At 53.0% G+C, this 6,153-nt stretch overlaps 1 long non-coding RNA gene across 2 annotated transcripts; it reads left to right on the top strand.

Annotated features, from left to right (window-relative positions):
* Positions 1 to 213: 213 nt before the first annotated feature.
* LOC122214878 lies at positions 214 to 1,732 on the top strand. 2 transcript variants are annotated; one of them, XR_006200123.1, is made up of 3 exons: positions 214 to 680; positions 1,159 to 1,307; positions 1,588 to 1,732. It is a non-coding gene; the product is annotated as an uncharacterized LOC122214878 (long non-coding RNA). The 2 variants fall into 2 exon arrangements; XR_006200122.1 differs by having other exon boundaries at positions 1,159 to 1,250.
* The last annotated feature ends 4,421 nt before the right edge of the window (positions 1,733 to 6,153 follow it).

A 6,153-nucleotide genomic window follows, 5' to 3' on the forward strand; every position in this document is an offset into this window, starting at 1 on the left:
GGGCAAAGGCGGTGACTGAAGACCCAAGAATGGCCCTAAGTCAGAGACGGTGTGCAGAGAAGGAGCAGAGGTGGGGGTGGAACCCCGAGGGGCTCCCAACGTCCCACCTCTGCTCGGGCTTCTAGCCTGAGACCTGACTGATCTCCTCGGGCTGGGGAGGGAGCCCCCTCCTTGGGCACATGGGCTGATGCCCCCTCAAATAAAAGCGGGTTCTCTCAGCTGCGGAGAAGAGCTGACCACAGCAGGGGTCAAGGACTCAGCAACACCTGTCACACCTGTGCTACAACCAGAACCCTTCCGTCCTATCCTCTTCTCTCCTCAGCTCCCCGTGACCTCATTTCCGGTCTCACTACACGTATCCGCGGCTACAACAATGCTGTGTAACTGACCACCCCGGCCGCTCGCTCTCCTGAATATGGAATTGTTGCAGGTCAGCTGACCCGCTGTGGGCGTGGCCAGGCGGCTCTGCTGGTCTCGGCTGGACCCATTTACACGTCTGCTCTTCGGCTAGAGGTCAGCAGACCTGGGCTGGCCCGTGGGACTCTGTCCCACCTCACACGTCCCTCCTCTTCTTCTGGGACCCGTGGGCCATCCCCGGTGTCTCTGGTGACGGTGGTGGCACGAGGCAGAAGCACGGGAGCCAGGTGGGAACATGCGAGTTCCCACTCTCATCTCGTTCGGTTGGTGAAAGCAAGTCATGGGGCTGAGCTCAAGTCAAGGGGGAGGAAATGCGCTCCACCCCTCTGTGGGAGGGACCACGAGGTCTCACGTCCCTAGGTGTGGATGCAATGAAGGTCAAAGAGTCCTTTGGCCTCACGTCACCCCCATTCACTGGGGATCCTGCCTTCTTGACATCTCCTTTTCAGTCTCACTCATGGGTTTCCCTTTTCTCTCCCTTTTCTCCCTCCATACTCAAGAAAGTAAAAGGCGGAGGGGCTGGTTTGTTACGCAGCATTGCTATAGCCATAGGTGACTGATACATGTAGGGCATCCAGACAGAAGCTCACGCTGCTGATGGTAGTGTAGAAAAGGAGAAAAAAAAATACGTGTCCCTGATAATATCTTTGAGTCTTTGTGCTAACAAGCCTTGCATTCCTTGTGGCAGACACTGCTCGGTGCTTGTTCAATACTCACGCTCCCTTTTGTCCTTGTTTACAGAACCCTGCTTGTATTTGGGGCGCCAGTGGTCAGCAGAAAGCAGCTACTCTCTCCTAGACTGCCTCGCAGTGAGGAGTGGCCCTGTGATCCAGGTGTGACCGATGCAAATTAAGAGGGGTTCCTGGGAAAGCTTTCAAAAGACAGACAAGGTGGTGGGCACACCGCTCCCCCCCTCGCCCCTTCCTCCCGCCTGTAATGCGGGGTATCGGCTGGGAGGGGAGCGGCCATCTTGCAACCATGACCAACTGTGAGGACAAAGGCCACATGTGCAGGATGGGCGGGTGAAAAGTGGGAAAGCACCTGTGCCCCCACCCGGTCGCCGAGTGGCCTCACGCAGTCGTCCTATCAGCCCTGGCTGCCCACCCCTGGTGTTCTCGTAGCAGGAGACGATAGGAACCTGCTAACGGCCAGGTTTTGTGTTACTTGAAGCTGAATGCATGCCCGATGGGTCCACCGAACCTTCTCTGGGCTCCTGACAGGATGAGAAGATGCATTTTCCTAATGTTTAAGCCAGTTCGCATTGGGTTTTCCTGTCCTCGCCTTTGAATGCATCTTAATGAATACCTGAGCTTTGCAGCGAGTTGACTTTTGAGAAACTGAGATATGCCTGATCTTGGACTTGGGTGAAATGGGGGGTAGGGCAGAGGGTCACTCTTGTTCTCCCTGGAAAATCAGATGGCGAGGGAGGCAGTATGATTTCCCGGGATCTTTCTGCCAGGACCAACAGGGCTCAGGGCCTACCTACCTCCACTTTAGATATCCATGAAGAGCCCTGACTAAGGAAGGTGGTTATTCTTTTGTTTTTGAAGAGGGAGGCTAAGGTTCAAGGAGGCAGATTTACAGCTGAGGCTCTCAGCCAGAGCTGGGTCTGCCTGACTGTGGGACCACCTTCTTCTCCTTTCCAGGCTCCTGGTTTCTCATCAGTAGAATGGGATTACTCAAGATCAAAGCTTTGTAAATATTTCATTTCAAAGTAGGTAAAACCCTTTTATAGCTGAAACTTTACTTATTGTCCAACCCATAAAACAGATAAAAGAGAAACTGCTCAAGGGGGAGGGGGGGATCAGGAGGCCTGCAACCTCCTCCTGGGGCACCAGGGCCCCCAGGCACCTCACTGCAACCCTGGGCTCCCTGGGAGGCTTTTAGGAAACACCAGTCTAGATTATTCCAATGCCTTTGGGAAAACCTGAATTTAAGAGAGGAGTTTCGGGGCACCTGGGTGGCTCAGTCAGTTAAGCGTCCGACTTCGGCTCAGGTCATGATCTCACAGTTCATGGGTTCGAGCCCCACGTCGGGCTCTGGGCTGACAGCTCGGAGCCTGGAGCCCGCTTCGGATTCTGTGTCTCCCTCTCTCGCTCTCTGCCCCTCCCCCACTCATGCTCGGACTCTCTCAAAAATAAAATAAACGTTACAAAAAAAACAAGAGGGGAGACTCTGATCTTGCAAACATCACTAAAATGTTTTGCAGAAGACAGGCACACACACAGCAAAACAAAACCAAAGGCTTTCCAGTGGTGCAAAAGGACAAGGGACAGAAAGTCACCTCCCTCCCATCTCTGACTCACCAGTCCTGCCTGTGCAGCCACTGCTCCCGGGGACTCGTGCCTCTCCCAGAGATGGTCTGTGGTCTCACAGCAAATATGTAGTGTATTGTCCCCTCTTTCCGTAACACACACACACACACACACACTGGAATATTCTATAATCACCGTGTGGATCTTATATCTTGTTTTTTCTCGGTTAACATTACACCTCGGTGGTTTTTCCAAATCAGCACTCAGAGGTCTGCTTCATTCATGTCAATGATTGCATGATATTGGAAAACTGGTTCATTTATTTGGCTGAAAGACCCCTATTCCTGGGCACTAGGGTTGTTCCCAGTCTTCCACCAGGTCAAAGAAGCCCACCGTGAAGGTCCTTAGGTCCTTACACATGCATCTCGGTGCACACGTGTTATTTTAGATGCTTGGTTTTTCTCTCTCTCTGCTTTGTGCCTTTTTTTTTTTTTTTTTTTTTTTTTTTTTGCTTATTAGCATTTTCAAATTTTTATTCCATGAACATGTCCCATTTGTATAATAATTAAAACGATATGTTTATAGGCCCAGGCCTCACACTTCAGCCAAGTTAGATAAACAGCTCCACGCAGAAGCACAATTCAGAAAGAACGAAAATGGGCCTCTGCCACTGAGGCCTGTTTGGCCGGGACGTTGCTTTTCTAGACAGTCGTGTGCCAAGGCCCGGCCCTGCCTCTGCTGCAGCACACTCTGCTATGCTGCAGAGTCTGGGTTCTAGCTCGGGCTGTGCCCTGACGTGCAGGGTCTGGGTTCTAGCTCGGGCTGTGCCCTGACGTGCAGGGTCTGGGTTCTAGCTCGGGCTGTGCCATTAACTTGCCAGGTGATTCCAGGCAAATCGCTGAGCCTGGCTAGGCTGTCAGAAGGGCGTTGACCGCATGCCAGGCTCTGAGCTAGGGATGATACGGTGTCTGACAACACTGGTGTTATTATCCCCACTTCCCAGATGAAGAAAAAAAGACTCAGAGGAAGAAGCACTTGCCAGTCTCCCCCCGGGTCAGTCAGGGGATCGCCATCCATCTAACGCATCCAACCTCCCCGGAAGATATCAGTCCACCCTCAAGTGCCAGAGGCTCTATACTCAAAATATAGCCCGTCTCTCGCCCAATCCTCACCACGGCCTTCCAGGCCCTCCGTGATCCGCCCCCACCAGCTTTACAACACCATTCTTGTCCCCGACACTTCCCCTGGCTCTCTCTGCCCCATCACCCCAGCCTCATTCCCAACCGCAGGGCCTTTGCGCTTGCTGTGTTCCCCGCCTTGGATTCTTTTCCTTACTGGCAGGTCCAGTCCCAGGCTGAGACACGTGAGATGCCCAGGGTGAAAACTTTAAGGAGGCACTCGCTCTCAAGTGCCAACCTGCCCTCGAATGAGACTGAGAGCAAGCGTCCCCTCTCATTCTGCAGACTGGGTCGCGCTCTGGTCTCCCCCTCATCTAGCACTGCTTCCCAGACGTGGTTCTTGTCATCCTTGGAGCCTTGCCTTAAGTGACCTCCCCTCCTCAGAGAGCCCTCCCTGACCATCTTAGTTAATGCTGTCCCTGTCACCATCCAGCCTGCCACATTGTCTTGTTTCCTTTGTTGCTCTTATTACAAAAGTAATTGTTTCACACCCACATCTCTGTCCACGGGGTTGTAAGTCTATGATGGCAGGGACTGTGTCTTCTGAGGTATTTCCCCAGTGCCCAGCTCAGTGCCAGCATTATGGAAATACTCCATAAACATGTGTGGGATGAATGAATGAATGAATGAGCTGGTCAACAGTGGAACCAGGATTTGAACCCAGGTTGGCCTGACTCCAAAGTCAGTCCTCCTGTCCACAACTGAGAAACAAGGAGTTTAGAGCCAATCGGCCAGGGGACCCTTGACTGCGGCCTGTGTCACAGCCTGTCCTGTGTGTCCAAGGACAGACTGCCCGAGGAAACTTCTGGCAGGGAGGAGCCTGGCCACAATCGCGGGGGCTGCTCTCAGCCTCAGGCCTTCATGAGGCCAGCTGTGCCCCCCCACCCCCAGCCCTGCCCCGTTCTAGTTTTTATTTTTAGCGGCGAGTTTTTGGGCACAGCGAACTCTCCTTAGGAAAAGTCCAACAAGAGGATGAGGGAGGCGGTTTTGAAATCCGGTGGGAAAGTAGGTCAGGCCGGGTGGCTGGCCGGGGTCCAGACGATAAGGCCTCGGTGGAAGTTTAATAACGTGAGCGGCTGTATCCATGACATAATTCATAACTGAGAGGAAATGGCAATTAAGGGGCAATTGTGCAATGCGGGACAAGCCTCCTTCGCAGCTCATAAAAGCAGGAGGATGCTGTCACTCTGGGGCCACTGGGGGCTGGGCTGGCGGCCCACAGGGACCAGGGGCTCAGTTTCCGTATGTGGGGGTTTGCGCCCATCTACCCTCTCTCCTTCAGGCCTCGGGGAAAGGGGGGGGCATGTAAAGCAGAGACGCCCTTGAGCTAGCACCTACTATGTGCACAGATGGGCTCAGGGCTGGGGTGAGAGCCACAGAAATGGAAATTTGCTGTGGATAGGAGATCTGCACGCAGCTGGGCCATTTTGATGCCTGCCTTGTCAAAATGGAAAATGGCTTTGATTATCGAATAAACTGTACAACAGATACCTCTGATCCTTATTCCATCTCTCCTCTCCCCATACCAGTTCCTATGGATTTTCAATTTCTCCTTTATACGTTCTCTATTTTTTTTATCTTTCCGTGAGCACTCTGTGCTTTTATAACCAGTTACACACACACACACTGAATCCACCCTGGCACCTTCTTTCCTCCTTGAACAAGTCAGGTATGTGCCCACCCCAGGACCTTTGCACTTGCTATGCCCCCTGCCTGCGATGCTCTTCCCCTAGACATCCACATGGCTCACCTCTCAACTCCTTAAGGTGTTTGCTCAAATGTCATCTTCCCGTTGAAGACTTAGCTGACCAACCTTTTAAAAACAAAGAGATTTTTGCCCCTCTTGTTCGTAGCTACACCCCCAGGGTCAGGAACTGCGCCTGGAATACTGTAGGTGCTCAGGAAATACTGGTGAATAGAGTGAATGAATGAATGAACGAATGTTTGCTACGATTACTGACTGATAAAAAGGCTGGCCCAGGTGTCTGCAGCCGGCATTTGTTCTGAGCGGTCAGAGCTCAGACAGGAGGTGGTCAGGTCAGGAGGTGGACCTCCTCCCACCCCCCCATGCCCCCCCCAGCCCCGCTCCGCCCTGGGAGCTCCTTGGCCGCTTCAGATAAGAGGCCCAATGCATAGACCGCTGACTCCTCCCATCTACCAACACTCTCATGCAAAGGAGCAAAGCCCTGTATGCAGAAGGGGTTCCTCGCAGAGCTTGTCACGACTGTGCACACGCACACGCACACACACTCACTCAGTGCCCTCACGCACACTCAGATACACCCGACCTGGAGGTCCAGACC

The sequence above is a fragment of the Panthera leo genome, chromosome A3, assembly GCF_018350215.1.
Source record: "Panthera leo isolate Ple1 chromosome A3, P.leo_Ple1_pat1.1, whole genome shotgun sequence".
Classification (NCBI taxonomy): Eukaryota; Metazoa; Chordata; class Mammalia; order Carnivora; family Felidae; genus Panthera; species Panthera leo.